The sequence below is a fragment of the Coccinella septempunctata genome, chromosome 1, assembly GCF_907165205.1.
Source record: "Coccinella septempunctata chromosome 1, icCocSept1.1, whole genome shotgun sequence".
NCBI classification, from domain to species: Eukaryota; Metazoa; Arthropoda; class Insecta; order Coleoptera; family Coccinellidae; genus Coccinella; species Coccinella septempunctata.
Window position 1 is genome coordinate 60,384,889 of NC_058189.1, and position 26,659 is coordinate 60,411,547.

General features: G+C 36.3%; 1 protein-coding gene across 1 annotated transcript in view; it reads left to right on the top strand.

Moving 5' to 3' along the window:
• The first annotated feature begins 1,576 nt into the window (after positions 1-1,576).
• LOC123322779 overlaps positions 1,577-26,659 on the top strand; it is a 114,856-nt gene continuing 89,773 nt past the window's right edge. Inside the window, exon 1 of the mRNA XM_044910795.1 lies at positions 1,577-1,700. The gene's annotated coding sequence lies outside the window, so the exon portion shown is untranslated. The remainder of the gene's footprint in view (positions 1,701-26,659) is intronic.

The window sequence follows — 26,659 nt, forward strand, 5'->3', positions numbered from 1 at the left end:
TTCTACAGGCACTTTTTTATGAGGAATTCGAATATGATATTAAGAAATGTTTCGATCCAGTCATTTTCGAGATACAAAAGGGATTTCTGATTTTTCAAATGCAAACTATAGTTGAAAGTTCTTTCATCTTGCTGCAATTTTTTTGCTGATTTCAAAAATGTATCATATGTTGCTATTCACATGAATGTTACACGAGAAAAAAAATCAATCCTTTTTCCTACTTTTCTACTCTGTTGAATTATAAGGGTTCTGGGTTACCATAGCAACCGTTGAATATGCATTATATTTTGTGAACCTGAACCTCTATGATTGAAATCAGGGATTACTGAATAAATATTTCGATGATTAATTTGCCATCGTTTGTTCTCGCGATGTTTGCCATGCTTATCTTAAGATGGTTCTGGTTCACAATTCGAACACTACCTTTGACAGAAGTACCTATTTTTCATCATCTTACTTCTTTAAAAATTATAATTACAGATAGCTATCGTATTTTATTTATAATATTACTGACTCTTAAAGTGTCTTTCATAAATTGAAAAATGATAATTGAATGAATTTTCTTTTTTAATAATCAGACGAAAATCTTTTACTCTTTTTGAAAGGATATCGATCTCGATATCGATATATAAAAGAAATAATTATTCGTCAGTCAGTGATTCTTATCGCAGAAGGTTGAGTTCACATGGGATTATGTGCAGTTCACGAACCACAATGCATTTTCAACGGTCGCTATGGTTACGCCAGCCTACTGAAAATTCAACACTGAATCGAAAAGCTGGAAAAAGTATTGAATTTTTTTACTTACGTTATATTCATGTGAATAGCGACATATGATACATTTCTGAAATCAGCAAAAAAATTTCAGCAAGATGAAGGAACTTTCAACTATAATTTACATTTGAAAAATCAGAAATCCCTGTCGTATCTCGAAAATGACTGGTTCGAAAAATTTATTGATATCATATTCGAACTCCTCATAAAAAAGTGCCTGTAGAATATAACAACAGATTCCGAATACGAGTTCAAATAACCGAGTTATTCAGCTTCATTAAAAATGACAATTTCTCAATTTTCGTTCATAACTCAAAATCTATGAATGTTAGGCTGGATCTGTTTTCAGTTTTGGATTAGTCAGGAAAAAAGAGCTCGAGAATGTGTCGTCCGTTTTCTTCTAGCTGCTATAGTTCTCGAGATCCCCTCAGTAGACAACGAATTTTGTCCACCCTGTACATTCTTCTGTGGGATTTCCCTGAACCAATAAGGGAGCTCTATACGTCGGACGAAACTGACATATATCTAAGCGCGGGCTATTTGAATCCTGAATGATTTTCGAAAGAGATGATTTTAATATTTTTTTTTAAATCGAATTGTATGATGAATTGAAACAATGAAATATTATGATATTCTATCACAAACTATCATCGAAAAATAACCGTAAACTGAATTTTTTGTGTCTTCAACAGGTTAGGCAGTAGAGAGTCTGCGTGGAATAATTCGAAAAATTTGCAACGTTGTTGGCAGAAGCCCCCGGCGATGCGGCTGTCTTCGTGCGGAACATTTTGCCGCCAACCGACGACGTCACAATACCCTCCTCTATTCCTACTGCTGTAACGTCGCGACGCGTATACGTACGAAGTGCGCTCTCCTATTCGGTCCCAACTTTCGCTCGAGTCCCAAGAAATGTGTCGAGAGTTCTGGTAAGTGGTTTAATCTAATTGATGTAACAGGTGTCGGGAAATATTGCCCGCGGGAGGGATTCGAGCTTGAATTACGACGTTGGATACAGGGTGAGTGGGGCTGAATGTTTAAGCTCCAATGAAATGAAATTTCAGCTGGGATATCTTAGAAACACGTTTTTAACTGTAAAATTGAGAAAGAATAATAAGTGAGAATTGAATCTGGGTAGAACAGAAAATTAAAAAAAGAAAATTATCATATTCGAAAGTGTCAGATTCGAATATATGGAGTCAATTACATGTTGAGAAATCTACATTCCTTGGAGGGCGTCGGTATTGCCAAAAACATTTTTATCTGGGAAATGACGAAATCAGTTTCTTTTCAGATCTCTCCATTCATTTTCCAAGAATCTTTTTTGCATTCATTATGAAAGTTGAGTATCATGAAAAACTCAACAAGTTTTATCTGTAGCAATGTTTTATACGTCCATCTTTTTAGAGATTGCGAGCGATGAGTGCAAGCAGCTCAGCTCGGGTGTATATTTGAAGTAGAATGAGGTAGAACTTGTCAAAATGAAGGGTTTCACCAAAAATCACCTATACAAGACTTTCAAAATGACAAAGTTGAAAAAAAAAATTGAAAATGATTACTGAAATAGACCCTAATACGACCCTAGACCGTTTGTTAGCTGAATTATCGCAAAGCAGTGGGAAAAAACTCATCTCCTGATTCGACCATCAGTTGATTTCTTTTAGGATATTGGCTATATTGTCTGGTTCGATATTTACGTGAAAATGGAAACTTAGGATTGCCGAATTGTTGTCATTATTTTTTAGTAACTTACACGATTTTATGAAATGGCTAATTTCGATACCAACTGACAGAAGAGACTTAGGACACAAGTGTAAAAAATAGAATAATACTTCAAAATCTCACCAATGAAACTCGTCTAAATTATTCACGAATTTTTTCACAATTCGCATCACAATCTTCTTGTTCGGACATTCCAACAATCGTCGTAAAAATGGGATGAAATGGGGAAACATCATAGCACTTTTTCAACATAACTTACATAAGCACTTTCAAGGAAGTGTCTCGATTTTCTACATTTTTTTTCACCCTAAATTGCACGATACAACAATTATGATTCTCTCAAAAGTGACCTGATGCATCTAATCCGATGAACTTGGTACTGAACCATTCATTGTCCAGCCTTATGATTATGTTTTGTTTCGTTTTTGCGATGCCGGAGATACCTTCCACAGTTCCGTACTTGAAATTCAACGAAATTTTGTCGAACATCTAGGGGTTGTATCTCAGCCATCTTGGATATTTCATATAGATAATTTTTGGTTAAACGACTTATTTTGATGAGTTTCACCTACCATAAAAAAAGTCTCACCTTTGAAAACACCCTGTATTTATGCCAAATAAATATGTTAATGAATGGAATCGAATGCAGAATGGCGAATGCACAGGCACAGGTATGTGCCTGGAATCAACATCTGCATTCATATGTCTTCTTTTTGAGAAGATCGATATTTTCGTCATGTCTTCATTAAAGAGAAATAAATTCCACATGAAAAGCTACTCGAATAAATTCTCTTCAGTAGTTCACTCTAGTGAAATTCTCATCAAAATCGGAAATCTGTTTCAAGAGGTATGTAAGGACCCCCTTCAAATGGAACATTTTTTTGGAATGAATTAAAATGTCGAAATATGTTATTGAGGGTTATCCTCGACAGTTAGATATAAGTATGCCATGGTGGACTTTTTTATAGAACTTCTCGAGCTCTGCAAAATTATGCTGGATCATTTTACTTTATCTAATATTTTACCCAGCGTCGACCATAAAAGACTTTTGTTTATAAAAAATCGATATTTTTCGTAATCTCTTCATTGTTCATCTGAAGTGTAAAAAGAGAGAAAAATGTTTCGCTTACTAGAAAAAATACTGTCGGAAAGAAGGTTTTGTGTTTTTGTTGATGATAATAGTAGTAATTTGAAACTTTGAATAACGGTCTTCCATAAGGATCAGCTTTAGCACCTCTTATCTCTTCTTTTCAATTTATATCTGTGTGATTTCCCCACTACTTCTTCTGAGAAATTTATATATGCTATTGATATTGTCTTCGTATTCCGTCATTCTGATTTTAGATGAATAGAGAATAATCTATCTACACATTCAGAACTTTTGAGGATTTACTTTTTCTAGTGGCGTTCACGTCCTAACCCAAATAAAACCGAGGTTTCGTGTTTCCATTCAAATGAAATTGAACGTACTTTTCTATTTTGAAACATAACTTCAATCCAAAATATCTAGGAGCTAAGCTGGATTCACCGCTGAACTTCAAAGCGCATTAGGAAAATCTGCGTCTGAAGTTGAAAACTAGGAATAATATCCTGCATAAATTAGCTGCTACTTTATGGGGCGCTGAGGCAACTACTCTTCGAACGGCAACTCTAGCTTTGGCTTTTTCGGCTGCTGAATATTGTTGCTTCGTTTGGGTTAATAGTGCTCATGTGCGAAAAAATTATGCTCAGCTAAATCCTTTTATGAGAATTATCACTGGAACTATTAGATCTTCACTTGGTTCTTTCAAACATTGTACCGCCAAATATTCGGAGACAGAGTGCAGTTATAAACTCTTGGTATAAATTTCACTCCTTTCCCGACTTGTTTCCCATATGTTTCAACTCTTTCCTTAATTCGAATGTGAGGGCTAAGGACATTTGGCAATCAGAATGGAATACGTGCACTATCTTTCAACCAAAAATCAGTTAGTGATCCTTCGAAAAGAGTTCCTGGTATTTTCCCAGGAAAATAGGATGTATTCTGAATAGTATAAGAACAGGTCACGAACGTTGCAATAGTATGCCTTTCAGGTGCAATTCAGTTGAAAGCCCTAGTTGTGAATGTGGGAAACCAGAAGAAACCATAAATCATCTGGTTAATCATTGTCTCATTTGTAAATTTCAGGATGGTTTAAGGGCTATTCACGCAGTTTCCAAATATTTTTTGAATTGGAGAAGACTGCCTATATATATAGGATAAATTTTTGCAGTGTGAGATGTCCTTCAATATGAAATATTTCAGCTTTTTTTCAAATATGCTAAATGTCTCAGACTATTGATTAGGAGATATACCATGTTTTAGAATTAGGATATAAATTTAAAAAAAAATGAAATATACTTGTCCCAAGTCACCCACCGATTTGGGAGGCTTGGGACACAAGTTAAAATCCATTTCTCCACTCTCAAATGAAATAGGTGACTTGGGACGGTGTATAGTTTTGAAAAATTAGAATTTGTGATTATATAGTTGAAATTCGGTAAGGAAATTGAATGAAAAACCCCTATTACAGCAAAAGTAAATATATTGCAACTCAAATGTAAAAAAACTAAACAAAACAAGGGAACTTTGATTTCTTTCATTCTTTGGTGATTTCTTTGTGGAAATAACGTAAATAATAATATCCCGCGAAGAATCGGCATATTTCCTGCTGCCAATGCGCCGCTTATATCTATTTGGCAGTGTCCCAAGTCACTCAATGAAAAAACAAAAGAAATGAATATGATCCGTGTTTTATAATTTATTAATTTGGTAGGTTCAGGTGAGAATATAAAAGACATCGATGAAGTATCCAGATGGACTGATTTATTTCCTGTTGCTAACCATGTATTCTGCACATGTGTACATTAAGATAGTCAAAACATAGAGCAATATACACTGTTAGAACTAATGAATATACAACAATCCGTGTTGCCGTTTGATTTGTAAACAACCTTGTTTCATGACATATCTAATATCTCATTATCCCACGTTTCCAGAAAAAAAATACACCTGCACAAAGTGAAACATATGTACAGGACATAAGAAAGTATAAAGTCCATAAAAAACGCGCTTTAACTCTTCTGAATTTGTTAATTCTTCCTGTCAATTCAAACGCTCTGGTCACGGAAAACTCAACAGGAATTAATTGTTAAACTAACCGAAAAGACGCTACACAATCTTATAAGTTTGTCCCTGCACTCATAAACGGTAAGAAACAAAGAAATCTGCAAGGGGAGTAATTGTCCCAAGTTACAGGACATTCCCAAGTCACCCGAATCTACCGGCACTGCAAAATTTCATTTCTTTCATCTCTGAACGGAGCGTTTCCTGACATGGCTCCATAAGAACCTCATCTTATATTGAGGTAGTGGTTCTGCTGGTTCTGCATTCCTCTGACACCCTTTATAGACAGACACACGGACTTTCACATTTATAATAGTAGTAAGGATACCGAAATCAATGAATGAAAACAATGTAGATGCTATTTCCGATTTGTAGAGGGGTTCACCTTTTAACCTGAAGCGCTTTTCATGATCAGCATTAATTAAATATTTCTGGCAAGCCAAACCCAACATATCGATTTGAATATTTTCATGGTTTGCATATATGGAAATCAACTACTCATTTAATGCTATTTTCGATGATAGGCTATCAGGTGGCAGTAGCAACTTGTTACATAATATCCTGCAATGACTCTTGTAAACATTTCGATGTGTCGACGAAATACAAAGTAATTTATTGTTTATCAACGTCATTTATTTGAAGGACCTCAAAGTTGGAACACAAAGAGCAACTCTTCTGAAATGTCTTAGATTTCCTGGTCACATTTGCACAACTTCAAACTTCAAAGGCCTCTAGCATGGAAACGAGTGGACTTTTGACCACTCTCTTGGTTCCGAATGTAGGACTCTTTAATTTTCATTGTCGGTGCTTAGATAACATTCGTATTTCCTGGGCAGATATTACGGAAAAACCACTTTTGGGAGCAGAAACATTTCCTCCAAGGGGGAAAACTCACGTTAGCCTTACTGGCCTACCAATGAAGCAATGAAACTAACAAACCTTTGGATGGAATTAAATCCCTATTGGGCTATTCATTTTTGGTCTGGGCTACATGTCTGAACTTCAAGTGTCTTCCTCCTTCCACTGTACTACACAAACTTAGGTCCAATCTGAGGGAATTGTATTTGAAAACTTTACGGTCTTATTGAGGACTGTCTTTTCTATCATTTTCCCGAATTTGACTTTGAAAATTTCCGGAAAATAAGTTTTTTCATGAGTACTACCTATATTCTCGTATTCTTGCCTCTGTCTCATATTCTTCGAGGTCGAAAGATACGTGGAATGGTTCGTTTAATAATATGGTATGAGGGAATGGAGGTTCGGCATGATTATGAGAAACGAGCTGTACAAATGAAATTCTGCCTAAAGGCAATGAGCTATGAGAAATTTCTTCCATCGATTTTTCAGAGTGAATTGTTGTAAAGCTGACTCTTCACTGCGTAACATATGGTGTAGCTGAAGCGTGGAATCCTTATTTCGATTAGATATATATTGTGTCAATATAACTGCCATTGGGTAGATAAAAATGTTGTGTGTCCTGGTAAAACTTGGATGGAGTGAACTGTGAAGAAAACTTCATCGAACGGTCAAGTCATAAGTGTTTTATAGCAAGACACCTACGACTTTCTGCAGAAGAAATATAGCATTCTTCTCATGAATAGGCCTAAATATAGGCTTTTTTAAACAGTCCTTAAAACATCGTTATATTTATAGCACTTGAAATAAGTCGAAGTTTTGCAGTGAAGTTCTTTCGCAGAATTGAGCAAGTACTCAAATTATCAACTAGCCACTATCATTGACAACAAGCCACCACCTTGTAATTATGACTCTTCACTGAAAAAAAAATCACAACAATCACAAAGGAAAATTAGACGTTTATAATATACAGGGTGAGTATTTGACACGTACAAATATTTTAACAGTAGATTCTCGAGGTCAAAAGAAACACTTTTTTCCTTTACCATTTTTTCCGAATCGGCCTGGTTTAAAATATACAGGCTGATGAAAAACAATAAAAAAATTATTTCTAGTTCTATCTCACAAACGATTGTATCGATTGAAATGAATTTCGGAATATAGTCTTTCATTTATTCGATAAATATTTTTCGAACACAAGATATCACCCACTTCTTCCAGTTTTCTCATTATGACTTTTACGTACCATAAAAATACCAAAAGTTAAAAAAACCCAACTCATGAAACCAAGTTGGACGCTACCTGATGAATATGTTTTGTAAAATAAAAGTTTTCTTCATATTTTCTCGTATAATGCGCCGTTTTGGGGTAATCTGATGTTCAAAAATAAAAAAGTATCTGTGAAATTTGAAAAATGGGGTACTTTGACCAAATGCAACACTTTTTGAGAGATCTACATCATCAGATTTAGCTAGTTATTCTGAAGGTAATTTTATGTTTCCATGGGTGGCACAGCTCATTATAAAAACTCAAAATGGCTGTATCTTTTTATCAGGGTCGAATTGGAAAAAATGGTAAAGGACTCGGTAAAGGATTAGCCAAAAAAAAAGGAATTCAGTAATATAAAAAAAAAATTAGATGAGCAGCGATTTAAAGTCTGAAGCTTCTACAAACTTATTAAATTTCTCAACTAGATCGGCCATCCATTTAAGTAATGAACTGTTGAGGGATTATTTAAGAAATTCAACATGAAGCAAATAAATGTTTATTTCATTTTCAAATTACAAATGCTGATAATAATATGCTTCAAACTTTTATCGTACTGCGTACTGCATCATGTAAAATACATTCGTTGAAAGTACAGAGGAAAGCCAATTTTTAAATTTAACATACGACTGTATAAGTAGTTATCGAACAACTCATTTTCATAAGAATGAAAATTCGAATTCGTTTCAGGCAGCACGTTAAATGCATAAAAAGTAGAAAAGATTTCCAGGTCAGCCCAATGGAGATTGGATATTTTCACTTCATGGGAAAAGCTTCTAAAATGATTATTATTATATGAAAATGAAAGAAGAAATTATAGTGTGTGCTTTTCTCCAAGGTTTGGACGCCATCCAATTTCATTTTCTATCGGAACCAATTAAGTACGAGATCCTTTTATTTTCTGTAATATATAAGGGTATATAGTCCAGAGAAACCCTGATTGTCTCATTTTTGATACGATGTGAAACATAATGGTTTTATCGAAAGAGATAATAGTTCTCTCACCTTTTCAAAATTAGATGTTAATATGTTTCTAAATCATATTTCCAACTATTGATTCTCAAACTCCAAAAAGGTAAGCAATTAATCTTTTTTTAATATACTCACTCTGATTTTTGATAGTTCACTGATCTTATCGTGTAAAACAACTAGCCAAAAATCTTTCGAATATTGTACTATGACACAAAAGAGCCTCTCATTATATTTTATACCTTTATCGTGAAAATATCCTCATTTAAATGCAAGCTAGAATGTTGGTACTATTCTACAGAAATGTCAGGGCATATTCAGCGGACAATTTGATAGTAAAAAAGGGTAACAGAAGAGGCACGCCAACGCGTTCATTCTGAACACGAACTGGGAATAATTAGGTTAATTTTATTGCAAGTGCTAGTAGATAACTCCGTTTCCTTTCTGTGAGACTTGATTTGTTCAAGGGTATTATTTTCAAAGGATTGGGGTGTTGAGTTTACAAGTTTTTTCACCCTTCTCCCATTCAATCTGGGTAGTCAAAGAGATTTTCTCTGAAAACAACGGAAGAACGGAAAGTTGAAGACAATCGATGTAGATTATTTGAATGAACAGATACGAGGATATATTGAAAAATTTTTAGCCCACTATAGAACCAAACAAAATTTCAATGTCAAAATATTTTATTACTCAACATATTTTCCTCTTGATTGGATACATTTATTACAACGATCCTGCAACGTCTCTAGACCTTTAAAAAAAAATGTTTCTTCTTGCTCTGCAAACCAGATCTCCACAGCTTGCATTACCACCTCGTGGGAAAAAAATTTATGTCCTTTTCAACTTTTCTTCAGTTGCGGAAAGAGATGATAGTCGGATGGAGCAAAATCTGGTGAATATGGGGGGAGTACTAGTAATTCAAACCCTAAATCACGAATTTTTTGCATGGCAACATGATTTTTGTGCAGGGGGGTTGTCCTGCAAAAACAAAATACCTTTGGATAGCTTTCCGCGTCTTTTCTCTTTAATTTTTTCCCTTATTGTGGTCAGTTATTGCTCTACCCTTATCCAGAAAATCAATCATGATTACTCCATGGCAATTCCAAAAAACTGAAGCAAGAACTTTTCCAGCAGATTTTTGGACACGAAATTTCTTAGGTGTTGGAGAACCAGAGTGTCGCCATTCCATCGATTGTTGAATTGAACAATTCGGTTTAAGACGTCTACATCGTTTTCAAATCGAGCACAGATTGAATGCGATGCTTCTACCCTTGCACGCTTTTGGTCAACATTCAAACATTTGGGGATCCATTTTGCAGCAATTTTTCCCATGTCCAAATTGTCGTGAACTGTATGATGAACGCGTTCGTATGAAATATTCAGTGCTTCAGATATCCGTTTTAACCCAATTCGACGGTCTGATAAAATCGTGTCTTGAACTGCATCGATATTTTCGGGGAGTGACATAGAAACTTGCCTTCCCGATCGGTTATCATCTTCAATGGAAAATTTATCTCTTTTGAAGCTTGCAGTCCAATTTTTCATGGTCGCATACGAAGGACATTGATCACCGAGGGTATTAAGCATATCTTCGTAAATCTGCTTACCTCTTAAACCTTTTAAATACAGGTACTTGATGATGGCTCGATACTCCACAATTTTCACAATTTCGGTGGACATCTTTCTTTTAATTTATTGCGTAACTCTGGTTTATTTTTTGACCTGAAACTTCTATAATGAGTTATTGTTCCTTGCTATGGTAATGCAATATTTTTTCATGCATAGAACTGGTCAAGGATAACTAGATATCAATACGTCCTCGTATTTATAGATTATAGAAGTTCATTAACTGCTATATTCATACATGCATATTTGATAAGACTTCAATGTGGTACAATAGGGATGAAACTGATTCTATTTCTACTACATCATTTATTCAACCTGCCAATGTCTATTCGATGTCCAACTGAGTTCAATACCGTCCCTTTATATATCGGAATCACAGGGTCAGATTTCCATCTGTCTGTGAAAACTATGGCTTAAAGACGAAATATTATAGTAACGGCTGCTTCAAGTACATTCCAACTGACTTCTTTGGCTTCAATCCCTTGATTTCCTCATCATCATAATCGATACCGTCAATATTCTTCTGGAGGTAGCTCTCGCTATACAGGGTGAGTGAAGATTCTTGAGGTCAGAAGAAACACTTTTTTCCTTTACCATTTTTTCAGAATCGGCTCGGTTGAAAAAATACAGGCTGTTGAAAAACCATAAAAAAATTTAGTCCTATCTCACAAACGGTTTTATTGAATGAAATGAATTTCGGAATATAGTCTTTCATTTATTTGATAAATTTTTTTCGATCACAAGATATCGCTCACTTCTTCCAGTTTTCTCATTATGACCATTACGTACCATAAAAATACCAAAAATTCGAAGAACCCATCTCTTGAAACTGAGTCCGACGCTATCTAATGAATATTTGATCGTTTTGTAGGATAAAAGTAATCTACATATTTTCTTGTATAATGCGCCGTTGTCGAGTATTTCAATGTTCAAAAATTAAAATGTATCTGTGAAATTTGAAAAGTTGAGTACTTTGGTTGAATACAACTCTGTATAAAATATCCACAGATATAAAGTGTCACAGATTTAGCTAGTTATTCTGAAAGTAATAATAATATGAAAACTGAAAATGACTATATTTTTTTATCAGGACCGAATCGAAAAAATAGTATGGGAAAAAAGTGCTTCTTTTGACCTCAAGAATCTACTGTTAAAATATTTGTACGAGTCAAAGACTCACCCTATATAGGTGAATGTCGGGTATAAAATTCAATCAACACGAGCACTAATTCTGACGTCTGAAAAACGTCAAAATGCATTGCTAATCTCTTCTTTATCAAATGATTTAACCTGAAGCATGAACGTATTGTTTCAATATTTCTCCTTTCATTTGATTCCAGAACTTATTGTTGCCCGGTTTCAACTTTTCTCATAATGTGTCCACCCTCCTATTTTAAGCCCACTGTGCTCATAGATATACTTGTTGCACGTATTATTATGAAAGTTGAATGAACCACTTAGCCCTTCAAATAACATTTCAAGGTAACTTGCGACTTCACCAAAGTTCACAGCAGATTTGTTCCAGGCATCTGCAGGTAGTGGAAAGTTCAAACTAGATTCCCAAGAAGCCTGTACAAAGGATATTGCGAAACCGTATAAATAATGAATAAGAAGCTCATCCCTCACAGTGAACTTTCCTCTAATGGATTGATCCATACTGTCAACCTCCATTATTATTTTCACCTTGCCAAAACTTCTTTCTGCAATTATTAAAAAACGCCAGAAAAACAATAAATTGTTCCACTACCCTTCCACTTTTGTTTGCTGGGCGTTTTGATGAATATTTCTGTTAAATATTGATTGAAAGATAATATGGGATGACTCATTTTTCTTTATTTTTTTTTATGGATTTTCTCTTCAGATATCTACAACATAAGGAGGAGAAATCCCATAAAAAAGTTCAAGAAGAATATTTCTGCTACCCTAGCTCCAGCCTTAATGGTTTTATATCAGAAAGTTTCAAGTTCAATCTGTTCATATTTTTACAACAGTCAGGGAGCAGTCATTTTTCTTTCTCAGGATAAGATCAACTCATCAACACACGCTGTTGCACAATCCTGATTTTTCCAGGTACCAAGGTGATACCTCTCAAAGGCTCTCTGAAGAATTTGTGCATATATTTTATTTCCAAATCAATATTGTGATATTAAAATATAATAAATCCCTGCTTTGAAAAATACGATTTCTTCACTAATCTTCACAATAGAATAGAAATGTTGAAACTGTGAATATTATCCCTTCTACAAACTTCTAGCATTAACACTAGAATTACAGTAGAGCGCTATATTTCTCTTCACTATGAACACTCCTTCGATTTCAGTCTGGTGTTAATTTCCAGAATTCGTGGTGAACATGATGAAGCAATCAATTCAAACCACTCCTAATGAACTATGCATGCAGTCGACAAAACACATACGATTGAAAATTTTCCAATAGAACGATGGAGTGGATTTTTTCGATCAGAGTCCTCATGAACATGTGCATTCCATGTTCGTGAAAACCAGGATGAAAATCCATTACTCCCAATAACCGAACGAACTAATTCATAAAGAATCGAGTTAGCGAATCATTGCATAATTTCACATTAGTCCCCATACATACAAGCGATGCATGCACAAAATATGTTTTTGGAATGGACTTTTCACCTCTGCGTATTGGCGAAACTGCTCAGCATATGAAATGGAAATTTCCAGTATTGTACTCCGCTTTTTGAGCCCATAGATTCAACTGGATTGAAGCTTTAGGAAATGAATTTTCTGTGTGCGATTCTTATACAGGGTGTCCTCGCCATGGGGCAGCGGTCGATTACTCTGATTCTATTAACTTTACAAAAAAGAGTTTCAAATAAAACTTTCCTCTTTTTGAGTAGAGCATTTCCTAAAATTATTTAGGACTATACAAAGTGTTTCGTTTCTTCTGCACAGCTATCAACTTCGTTATTCTAAATGGAACACCCTATATACTTTTACATTTTTTAATTCCCTGTTAAATTTGAATATGATTTTGATGACACAACTATGTCTGAATTCTCTACTGTTTCCGAGAAATTTGACTTTTTATTAATATTTTGACAGTTTGAGGTACTTACATAAAGGACTATAGCTCCGTCCCTATTCTATATAATTGATTCAAATTTGGACTGTGTCTAGTCAATAAATGAAACACTAAAAATTTTTTCGTTAATAACTTTATTATATACAGGCTTCACGAAAACGTAGATCCATTATCAAAACAGAAATTCATCAAGGTCTTCATTTCTTTGAATGGCACCCCATATTTTTTTTCTGTTCATTCTTTAAACATTCTGTTGTTTGCTTTTAGTTGCTTTAAATAATGAACAGAACAAAATATGGGTTGCCCTTTAAAAAAAATCAAGATTTTGATGATTTTTCTGTTTTGATAATGGATCTACGTTTTCGTGGACCTATAATATGGTTATTTACAACAAAAATGTTTAGTGTTTCATTCATTGACTATACACAATCTAAATTCGAATCAATTACATAGAATAGGGACGAAGCTATAGTCCTTTATAAGTACCTCAAACTGTCAAAATATTAATAAAAAGTCAAATTTCTCGAAAACCGTTGAGAATTCAGACATAGTTGTGTCTTCAAACTACTATTCTAATTTAACAAGGAATTCAAAAATTTAAAAATATATAGGGTGTTCCATTTAAAATAACGAAGTTGATAGCTTAGCAGAAGAAACGAAATACTTGGTATAGTTCTAAATAATTTTAGGAGATGCTCTACTCAAAAAGAGGAAAGTTTTATTTGAAACTCTTCTTTGTAAAGTTGATAGAATAAGAGTAATCGACCGCTGCCCCATGGCGCGGACACCCTGTATCTCAGAAATTCAAGAAACATTGAACCTATGATTTCAATAATTATTGGGTTGTTCGGAAAGTCATTTCGTTTTTTGTCTAATCGTATTTTTACAGCAAACTTCCCACTTAAGCCGCACAATCATTATACAGGGTGTTCCTAAATTGAACGTACAAAGGAAAAGGGGAGATTCCTTAAGTGAGTTTAAGAAAAAAAAGTCCCATAAACATGGGGTCGCAAACGTTTCGTTCTCGAGATACAGAGTGTTGAAGTTTGAATTTTTTTCAAGTTTTTTTCTCATAGTATCTACACTTCACTAGATATTTAACTGAAATTTGGCATAGATATTACATTTTAGAGTTCTCACCACGTGACATGGCAATTTCGATAGAAGATCTACAGGGTAATAATTTGATGTGTCAAAACTGGCACTGAATTCATTCACCACAGATTACAAACTGGCCTTCCTATCATAGTTACGAGAATTTCGAGAGAATCGTTCAAAATTTTTTTTCTCGAAATCGTTGGTAGATACGACAAAACTACAAGAGACCGAAAAGTTTAGTATAAGAACAAAGCTTCTTTTTATATTTTTTCAAATTAACAGTTGCTCACCAAAAAAAAGTTCTGCAGAAGAACAGGTGGCAGTGTTCGAGAAAAAATAACACCCTGTAGATCTTTTATCGAAATTGCCATGTCACGTGGTGAGAACTCTAAAATGTAATATCTATGCCAAATTCCAGTTGAATATCTTGTGAAGTGTAGATACTATGAGAAAAAAACTTGAAAAAAATTCAAACTTCAACACTCTGTATCTCGAAGACGAAACGTTTGCGACCCCATGTTTATGGGACTTTTTTTTCTTAAACTCACTTAAGGAATCTCCCCTTTTCGTTTGTACGTTCAAATTAGGAACACCCTGTATATTTTGAAAGCTGATATAGTGAGGCTTGTTTGTTGAAACTTTTGTTTCATTCTTTGCAATAGTTTTTGTTTGGTGCTCTATCAAAGATGGAAAATCGAAAGCAGCATTTTCGGCATATTTTACTCTTTTACTCTCGAAAAGGTGAAAATGCAGTTCAAGCAAAGCGAAAATTATGTGATGTGTATGGAGAAGATGTATTGACCGAACGACAACGCCTAAATTGGTTTGCAAAATTTCGTTCCGGCAATTTCGGAGTTGAAGATGCACCACGTTCTGGAAGGCCCGTTATAGCCGATGAAGACAAAATAAAGGCATTGATAGATGCAAACCGCCGAACAACAACTCGTGTGAGTGCTGAGTGGTTAAATTTATCAAATTCGACCGTTCATAATCACGTGAAACGTCTTGGTTTAATTTCAAAACTTGAAATATGGGATTCACAAGTTCTTACAGAACGAAATTTGTTTCGCCGCATTAACGACTGTGATTTGCTTCTCAAACGTCAACAAAATGATCCATTTTTGATGATAATTATTACTGGCGACGAAAAATGGGTTGTTTACAAAAATATTAAGTGCAAGAGTTCATGTAGTGAAAAAGATGAACAAGCCCAAATCACTTTAAAGGCCGATATTCACCAAAAAAAGGTTATGCTATCTGTTTGGTGGGATTTCAAGGGGATCTTTTTATTTGAGCTTCTACCGGAAAATACCTCGATTAATTCTGTGTACTGTGATCAACTGGACAAATTGAACGATTCCCTCAAACAGAAAAGACCAGAATTAATCAATAGAAAAGGTGTAGTGTTCCACCACGATAATGCGAGACTGAAATGACTGCATACAAGTTTAGTAACTCGCCAAAAGCTTTTAAAACTTGAATGGGATGTACTATCACACCCACCATATTCTCCAGATTTTGCACCTTCAGACTATCACTTGTTTTGGTCTCTGCAAAATTTTTTAGAAGGTAAGACCTTAACTTCAAATCATGACGTCGCATATCACTTGGACCAGTTTCTTGCCAGCAAAGATCAGAAGTTTTATGAACTTGGAATCAATCTCTTGCTCGAAAGATGGCAAAAGGTATTGGGCCAAAATGGGTAATATATAATTAAATAAAATATTTATGCACTCTAAAAAAATCGTGTTTCATTTTCCTCCAAGAAAAACGAAATGACTTTGAGAGCGACGACACGACCCTATACAAAACATTATTCCAATGGAATAAAGATGATTTTATTGTTGCATGTTGCATGTGAAGTTTTTAATTATACTACCATGTTCCATATTTCCGTTCATATCCATATTCGAAGAGGCACTCATCTAGGCTACGATGATGGAGACTCAGGGATTCAAATCGAAGATTCATAATCTTCTGTTGAATCCTGTAATTGAAAATAAAATTGGGAAAACTAAAATATCATTAGGTTTTCCTCTCCACGTTTGCTGAAAAGACACATCGATCAATACGATTAAGTTTGACGATATGAAAATTGAAGAGATACTTTCTGAAGATGAGAAATTCTGAAACGAAGGTTATTAAATCCTCCAACTCTATTGATGAATAGACGTTCCATGAAGGCTTGATTGTTTGAAGTCTGAGGGTTCAGTTCGAAAGTTCAGTCAATATCAGACGCTATACGGTTGATGTAGGATTGATAATTTTATGTATAGATAATCCCCTAAATGTCGGAAAACTTCGTTGGATCTGATGATTTTCTTCGAGAGAAAAAAGTGAACACTGGGTTGAAAATACTTTTGGGACGTCAGAAGTATAAGTAGATGAAAATGGAATTGAATTAAATGGATTATAGAGGAACTGGCTGGTTGAATTTTTTTATACATATTGTAACCAGTCCGGCTCTTGCGGTCGGTCCTTTCGAGAACCAGAGCGGTCGAAAGCTTCCAGAATAACAGCGAAGGTACCTGAATGTTTCCGGCGCCTATATGAGCCCAGCGGAGGAGCAGGTAGCGAAGTACAAGTACAAGTACAGTTTCAGTGCAATCGACTAGTGGAAATAAACAAGAGTGGAAATAAATAGTTTGTGAGTTATAAGTGTATTAAGTGTAAATAAATAATTTTAATAAGTTGGACGTTTTAATCAAGCGAAGAAAACGTTACATTGGTGTCACGTGTGAGGTTCAACATCGCTCGAATTAAATAAATATTTTCGGTTATTTGTTAATGCCGGTGACCACAAGATTACAGAACGCAATGGAGACTCAAGCGGTAATGGACTTTTTGAGTAAGATGAACGAAAGAATGGAAGAAAATTCTCGAAAATTGAATGAGAAAATGGACGAGAACTCTTGTAAGTTGAATGAGAAAATGGACGAGAACTCTTGTAAGTTGAATGAGAAAATGGACGAGAACTCATTTAAGTTGAATGAACAAATGGAAGAAAATTCCAGAAAATTAAATGAGAAAATTGATGAGAAATTGAATGAGAAAATGGACCAGACGAGGGAAAATCTCCAAGAGTTTGAAGCTGATGTGGCGAGATTAGTCAGGCTGGCTTATCCATCTGCTCCAGATAGCTTCCTGGAACAGCTATCAATCCAGACATTCGTGGATGGGATAAGGGATAGCGAAATACAACAAGCCCTGAGACTAGCACGCCCTAGAACCATAGATGATGCCTTGGCCCAGGCTTTGGAAATTGAGGCAGCGAAGCAAGCGTCGCATAGAGGACACCTTCGTGTAAGACAAGAGCAAGAAACAGATCGATCTGTTGAGGAGATTGTCAGAGAAAAAGTCCGCAGAATATTGCTTGCTAGGAAAAAGGAAGCTGTGTGCTGGAACTGCAACAAAAGGAGGTATTTCAAGCAAAATCGTCCAGAATTTGAAAGGGCTACAGCTGGGAAAATAAGAGGAGTCGCTGTGGTAGACAATGGCTCGACCAAAACCATCGAGTGTCCCCAGAATTCCAGCCATTGTTCGCGCCTGGAAGAAAAGATCGATTTAAGGCGGACCACCGTAATCGAAGACGACTGGTTACCTGAAGAAATTCAAAGAGCACAAGAGGAAGATAACGACTTGAAAGTAATCCTGAGTTGGAAGAAGAGCGGTAGACGACCTACTTGGGAAGAAGTATCCAGACTGAGCCAGAATATGAAGTCGTATTGGGCACAATGGAAAACGCTGAAGATTGATGGAGGTCTTCTGAAACGTTGTTGGGAAAATGAAGATGGAACTGAGCAAAGACTTCAGTTGATTGTGCCGAAGAGCCGTGTGACAGACATTCTGACCAGACTACATAATGGAACTTCAGGTGGACATTTCGGGATAACTAAGACGTTGGAAAAAGTCAGGCAGCGATTCTATTGGCCAAATTGTAAGAGGGACGTTAAAGATTGGTGTAGAAGATGCAAGGTTTGCGCTGCTGCTAACGTACCTTATGGTAGAGGAAAAGCACCAATGAAGCAATATAACGTCGGATCTCCCATGGAACGAGTAGCTATCGACATCGCTGGCCCCTTTCCCGAAACAGACCATGGAAACAAGTACATTTTGGTAGCGATGGACTATTTCACGAAATGGGTGGAAGCCTACGGTATTCCTAATCAAGGGGCAAGTACGGTAGCTGATAAATTGGTCAGAGAATTCTTCTGCAGATTTGGAATACTTCTGGAGCTGCATTGTGATCAAGGCCAAAATTTTGAGTCGAAGTTATTCCAAGAAGTATGCAGCAAATTGGGAATTCACAAAACAAGGACTACACCTCTTCATCCACAATCAGACGGCATGGTCGAACGAATGAATCGGACCATGGGAAAACATCTAGCAAAAGTAGTTTCTGATCACCAGCGGGATTGGGATGAATATTTACATCTATTCACCATGGCATATAGATCTTCGATTCAAGAATCTACCAAGGAAACTCCATCCAGTATAATGTTCGGCCGAGAAATAAGGCTGCCTTGCGACTTAGAGTTTGGATGTAAGCCTGGAGAAGACGTAGCTGGGGAGGACTACGTTAGTAAATTAAGGAACAAGCTGGATTACATTCATGACAAGGTACGCAATCAAATGCAGCAAGCAAGTGACCGAATGAAAATGCGCTACGACATCAAGGCCATTGAAGGTGGATTCACCACTGGAGATCTGGTGTGGCTACATAATCCACAAAGGAGGAAAGGTTTTTCACCAAAGCTGCAGAGACAGTGGGAGGGACCGTATGAAATAATCAAGAGGATAAATGATGTAGTTTACCGGATAAGGAAGCCCCCCAGAGGAAAACCAAAGGTTGTCCATTTCAACCGATTAGCCCCGTACGCGCAGGACAAAGAAGAAGTACGTCTTGTGGAAGCCCCGATGCAAGGTAGCAGCGATTACCAGAAGTTTATGGATTGCTATGGTGAGACACGCGTTGCACGGTTCGGCGTTACTCAGGAAGTACATCAAGATCTCTTTACCGTGTCTGAAGAATACTCTCTCGCTCATTGCGTAGCGAAGGACCTTCGTATGAGCAAAGGATTAGCAAGAGTATTCAGAAATAAATTTGGACGTCAGGAAGAACTATTGCGACAGCAGCCAATAATCGGACAAGCTTTGAAATTGAAGGCTGAAGGTCGGTTCATTTATTACCTAGTCACCAAGCAACATTCCTATCAGAAGCCAACCTATCAGAATCTATGGACGGCACTGCATAGCTTGAAAGAAGACCTTCAACGCTTTGGAGTTAGGAAATTAGCTGTTCCCAAGCTCGGTTGTGGATTGGACCAGCTAAATTGGCGAGTTGTGCGAAGCATGCTGGAGGTGGTATTTCAGGGGACTGGTATACGGATCCTGGTGTGCAGTTTCAACCCAAAGCAGGCCAGGGAGCCTGGAAAAACTGTGGAGTGCTACTTCCATCAGAATGGCTACTGTAGGAATGGTGATGACTGCAAGTTTCGCCACGGTCCTCGCAGAAATTCACAAAATCTGTTCTGGGGCAGAACAGGCTTAAGGAGGGGACAGTGTAACCAGTCCGGCCCTTGCGGTCGGTCCTTTCGAGAACCAGAGCGGTCGAAAGCTTCCAGAATAACAGCGAAGGTACCTGAATGTTTCCGGCGCCTATATAAGCCCAGTTTCAGTGCAAGCGACTAGTGGAAATAAACAAGAGTGGAAATAAATAGTTTGTGAGTTATAAGTGTATTAAGTGTAAATAAATAATTTTAATAAGTTGGACGTTTTAATCAAGCGAAGAAAACGTTACAATATCTATTATCTTTTGTAACTCATTGTTACCTCACACGAAAAACGTTCTCGAGTCAAAAAAGGCTCTCAAAAACGATAAGATACAAGCTCGAATGTCAATATGAGATTTCGAATGAACCCTTTGTCAACAGGAAGAATTGGAAAACACTGAACCATTGTTGCCCCATAGAACCCGCTGTTTCGTTTTCAATGGGCCACTCCGTATAATGAATTTCATCCTGGCGTCACTTTATGGAAAGATGAAGCGCCTCTTAGATTATGTATACGGTTCTACGTTCTGATCTATCAACTTTTCCTTCATTTACTGCTGAGTCTCGAATTTTCATTGGGGGATATGATTGATGGGGGGTTAAAATCGTTCATTTTTCAGCCGTCTTACGTCGAGACTGAAATCCCCCTGACTTTGTTCCGCACATTTCAGGTTGGTTTTTTCATTTCCGGTCGAAAGATAAATGGACTGCTTTAAGTGCTGAATCTTTGAATATTCGTCAAGGAGAATACCTGAGGGACAATGACTGTAGTAATAACTAAAGACAGGATTATTTGCGATATGGGAATCTAGAGAAAAAATATTATAATTGCCAGTTAGAACAGACAATTATACAGTGTGGTCCAACGAAAACTCAACACCTCGATTTACCGGCTTTAAAATGAAAATATGGAAAATCGCTCGGATTGTTTCGCTCTTTGCATCTCCGTAACTGCAACCCTATAACGGGAGTGAGCACAACCCCTTGATTTTGAAAAGGGATGAGGGGTTTTCCGATAACTCATGTTGAAGATCTTATCGAGTACTATTTGATCCTGAAAATTCGCTTCAAAATCTCCATCGATAATGAAATGACAGGTAATATAGTGGGGAGTACTTACTTTTGTGATTGGCATTAAATGCTGGAAATGGGCTCCATTCACTTCCATGCAGTAATATAAGTTTTGCTGAAAACCTTCACGTACATTACTCAAGATTTCTGGTGTAATTTGACCGGCATTCATTAATGAACCAGTGACTCAGGCTGGGTAAATTTTGGTCTTTCGATGACCCCATAGGAAAAAGTCCAGTGGAGCCAGGTCTGGTGGTATGGGTGGCCTTTCAATGTGTCTCCTTCTTTCAATCAAGTTGTGAGGAATATTTTCATATGATAACTGACGCACCGGTTGAAAAAAACTAGGCGGTGTGCCATGTAGTTGGAAAATCATCGTTTGATGGTCTTCTGCATTCTCCAATACTTGCACGAGCGCTGGATAAATAGCGTTCTCCAACAGATCTGAATAAATTTGGTCAGTGAGCTTACCAGGTATAAAAAAAGGCCGATTATATATAAATACCCGACCACCGATTAAACATTCAATTTTTGGGGAAGCTGAGTATGTACCTGACGAAATAATCGGTCGGTTTACAATGCCGTTGAGGTGAACTGATCCGAAAAACAGATATCGAACATGTAGTTTTGATTACCGTTTATCATTTCACTGAGCACTTCACAGAACTGGAATCGGTGATCGGGATCATCCTCATTCAGTTCCAGAATCCAATGTATCTTATAAGAATGGAATTTATGTTCTTTGCGGATTCTCATGATTGCTGTGCGTGAAACACCAGATACATCGGACAATTTCTTAGAACTAAAGGTCGGATCCATTGCTACATGACCTAAGACAGCCACGTTACTCGCTTCGTCTCTTTTATGCACCCTCTTCACCCTCAATCTTGCAGGAATATGCAGCATACAAGCAAGCTTGTATGCTGTTATACCCTGCAACCACAAGAAAGGTGAATCGAAAAACTGTCTTCTTTTTTGGACCAAAAATTTATACTTTTTTGGACCAAACACGAGTGATTTTCCACATTTTCATTATAAAGTCAGAAAATCGAGGTGTTAAGTTTTCGTTGGGCCACCCTATATACCTACAAGGGTGGGCATAAGCATTGAGTACTAAACTCGATATTAATACTCAATGGCAAAAATCTGGAATGAAAGGTATATGTTTTCTTCAACCAATGAATCAAAATAAAAACGCTGAAACTTGTCAGTTGACTGTTTATTACCATTACCCCCTTCTTCTGGCAATAAAATTCGGTGTTTTCTTTAACAGCTAAGCTTCAACCCCATCCAAGGTCCTAGTATACTGCCACAATGACCTAATATCCAGTATAAGTTTTCTGCCCAACAGAGATCATAGAAAAATGTTTTGCTTACAGCTTGAAACGAGAGGTATAATCCATTCACTTTTATTTTAGCACTCGGTTGGCCATGGAAATTTGACACATTTCACTCTGTATAGTACGAAAATGTGGGGTTATGACGCTTGTCAAAATATTTTTGGGTTTTAAATCAACGCTATGTTGCCCGTTCTACGTAAAAGTTTCTGTTATTACGTATTTTACCACAATGTCGAATCTCTTCGGAAAATATGTGACGAACATAATCAGTTTATACGAAATGATTGCGGGCATACCAAATCCAGTTATTTGCATGGGAAATACAAGAGATCAGTATAATATCATAATATGCACAAGCTTGAGGAGAGTTAATGTTCGTTATCTTCTTTGGCTAAAGTTTGAATACGTTATATCAGTTGTAGATTTAAAAAATATTAACCCGAAGATGAAATGCATATGATGCAGTGGTTGAGAATGGGGAATCTCCCGAAGGAATTAACAGATAATTACAAGAATGTTGAATTATTCAACAAAAATCATCTTGCATCAATATGAGTAAAAGGAATTAAAGGAAATTTCAAGACAAGATGAACTTCACCTTCGAACAAAAATTTCACATGAATAAACAATTAACAAGACAACTAGTGCGTATTTGTACCTGTTCATCTCAATACATTGATAAAGTAATAATAATTAGGTATTTATTGGTACCTAAAGACATTTACAATGTATAGGACAAGTCAAATGAAAAATAGAAAAATGAATTTTTGGGAACTTATTCTACGATGACATTCATCGAAAATCCTGTAATAAACTTTTCGCATTTATTCACTCAAACATAAAATTCTCAAATGCCACCACTTTTTTGGGTCTCCCAACACAAAGAATTTATTTGTCATCCTCTTCATTCACAATCTTTCTGATTGTGGAAATATTCAGCTGAAATATAAGTCGTTTAGATTCAGATGAAACTACCGTCTACCATCTGACGTATTGTGGGTTTTAGAATATCAGGGTAAAACTATTTGAATGAGCAGACTTGAATTCTAAATAGCACTTCCTGAAACCCTGTTCCTTTTTTCAATCACTTTCGGCATTTTCGTAATAAAAATTGATAATAGTTGTGGCAACGGCGTTATGACATTAACGACATTTCATGAGTGCCAACCTTACTCCGTTCTAGTAACAAAAACTTGAGAAAATTATTTCATGGCCAACCTGACTGTTGAAATAAATGTGAATGAAGTATACTTATCCCCTTTTGACTTGAAAAATTTTTCTTTCGCATTATAGTGAAACGACCTGTTTGTCGAGGGTGTTGTAAAGGATAATTAACATTCTCGTTAAATAAACCAACCGGAAACTCTCGTCAGTCTAATTGGCTCTGTAATAGCTCATTATGTTGCCTGTAGATGACATATTTACATGTTGTATTGCAGATGAGGAAGTAAATTAATTACACATAATATGCAAAGTTTTTCTTTTCTTCAGAAGCAAGTAGCTTTCAAACTGAAAGGTGCATGGAAACATACAACATAAACATCGTTTCAAAATGTTGATTTGTTTAATTTTCAACGAACTGTTCTGTATTTCAAGTTACATCATTCGTTAATATAGTTCATTTCCTCACATTTGTTCAGCAATCATTTGAGCTTTTTCATGACGTCGTTAAGGTATTTCTATGTCTTCATTGCACTGAAACCTCATTATTTTTATTATATTATATAGATTTTCAACAACTACAGACCTATGCGCTTAATATATCTACAATCAGTTGAGTGGGGCTTAGAAGATTTAAAAATTCCTCCTATAATAATAAAACAAAATACTCCGCCTGTCGTATCCTCCTGTCACTTAGGGCTCCGATGATAATTTCCGGGAGGAAAACAAGAAATTTGCCTTTAAATATGCAGTATTTCGCATCAGAGGAAGGGAAGACATTTGTGATTGGGCCCGAATATAGAACCAGCCAGTGGAAATTTCACCGAGCAGACATGACAATTGAATTGATACCAGAATAGTTTTGCAGCCCATTTCAATAATTGCGGTATGGAAATACGATTTGCTATTATTTCCGCTATCATCGAATCAGATTCGGATGCATTAACTGGTCGCAGATTGCTTTTACTAAGCCAGGATATTTTAATAGGAAGAGGACAAATATTGTATGTGGTATCTGATGTTGAAGCTTGAATTTTACGAAAAATGATTGGGGCTCAATATTCTTGATAGAAGCTGTAAATTTACATTGACGGTGGATACAACGAAAAGTATGTAGGTATAGTAGACTAAACGTCTGTAAATTCAAAATTACCTACATTCATACGAGGATGTATTGATATCTAGTTAGCCTAGACCAGTTCCATGCATAAAAAAAATATTGCGTTACCATAGCAACGAACAATAACTCATTAGAGTGTCAATGTGTCAAGTTTGAGAGGTCAAAAAAGTAAACCAGAGTAACGCAATAACTTAAAAGAAAGAAGATGTCCACCAAAATTGTTAAAATCGAAAAATTGTAGTATCGAGCCATCATCGAGTACCTGTATTTAAAAGGGATAAGAGGTAAGCAGATTTACGAAGATATCCTTAATACCGTTGGTGATCGATGTCCTTCGTAAGCGACCGTGAAAAATTGGACTGAAGATGATGACCGATCGGGAAGGCAAGTTTTTGTGTCAGTCCCCGAAAATATCGATGCAGTTCAAGACATGATTTCATCAGACCGTCGAATTGGGCTAAAACGGATATCTGAAGCACAGAATATTTTATACGAACGCGTTCATCATATAGTTCACGTCAATTCGGACATGGGAAAAATTGCTGCAAAATGGATCCCCAAATGTTTGAATGTTGACCAAAAGCGTGCAGGGGTAGAAGCATCGCGTTCGATCTGTGCTCGATTTGAAAACAATGTAGACTTCTCAAACCCAATTGTTACTATGGATGAGACTTGGGTACATATCTAGGATCCAGAAACAAAGCAACAATCGATGGAATGGCGACACTCTGGTTTTCCAAGACCTAAAAAGTTTCTTGTCCAAAAATCTGCTGGAAAAGTTCTTGCTTTAGTTTTTTGGGATTGCCATGAAGTTATCATGATTGATTTTTTGGATAAAGGTAGAACAATAACCGGAGATTACTATTCGATATTATTGACCACTCTACGGGAAAAAATCAAGGAATAAAGACGCGAAAAGCTATCCAAAGGTGTTTTGTTTTTGCAGGACAACGCCCCTGCACACAAATCTCATATTGTCATGCAAAATATTCGTTATTTAGGGTTTGAATTACCAGAACACCCCCCTTATTCACTACACCTGAGCAAATGAAAAAAATTCGTGAACATACGTGGACCTACGAATAACCCTGAATTGGGCACCATCCCTCGCCTTATTAAGTAGATTGGTCTAGGGATTGCAAATGCAAAGAGATGTTTTCTCTAGGAAATGAAGACAACAACTTCTTAGGAAACGTCGGTTGAATGAGAAGAATTTAACAGTAACTGCAAGGAGCTTAGGCTTAAACGTCCAAAATAACGATTAAATGGAAAACCCCCACCCTGTTTGTTTCACAAAGAACTTTTCTTCCCCCACGTACACTATACCATAAATGACGCTTTACCTTCATCTCAATCAACTAGTGGGAAAGAAGCGTTTCAATACGGAAATTTCAAACAAAAGTATTTAACATCATAAAATAACATGGGACGCTTAATTTTAACACCCCGCTTTCCTAATTTTGCGCAGGCAGCGTCTCAAAGGACCTTTGGAGGATTCGGATGAAGTTTGGCGTGATGAGAATAAATTGCTTTATGTGTATAGATGCGCGAATGCATCAAAACGATGTTAACGTTCTTTCGTCACATGCAAAGCTCACTAATATACTTAGGGCCATATCAAAATTCGCAGTAAAAAAAATTAAAACGAACTATTTCGAGGCGTAGGAAGTAAGGGTTCATCAAAAAATGCGAGAGAATTGAAACAAAGGTTTTTTGATGAAATGTACTCAAAACAAAAATTTAATGAATGTGCCCCATTTGGTTTCAACCCTCTGTGCCAGGGGTTGCAAATTTGTACAGGGTGGGCAAATTTCGATGTTTTAGCACTACAGTTTTTAAACCAGAGGAGATACACAAAATCTGATACCCAATTCTCGTTCTCTTTTTCTGAGAAACTAACAATTGTAGT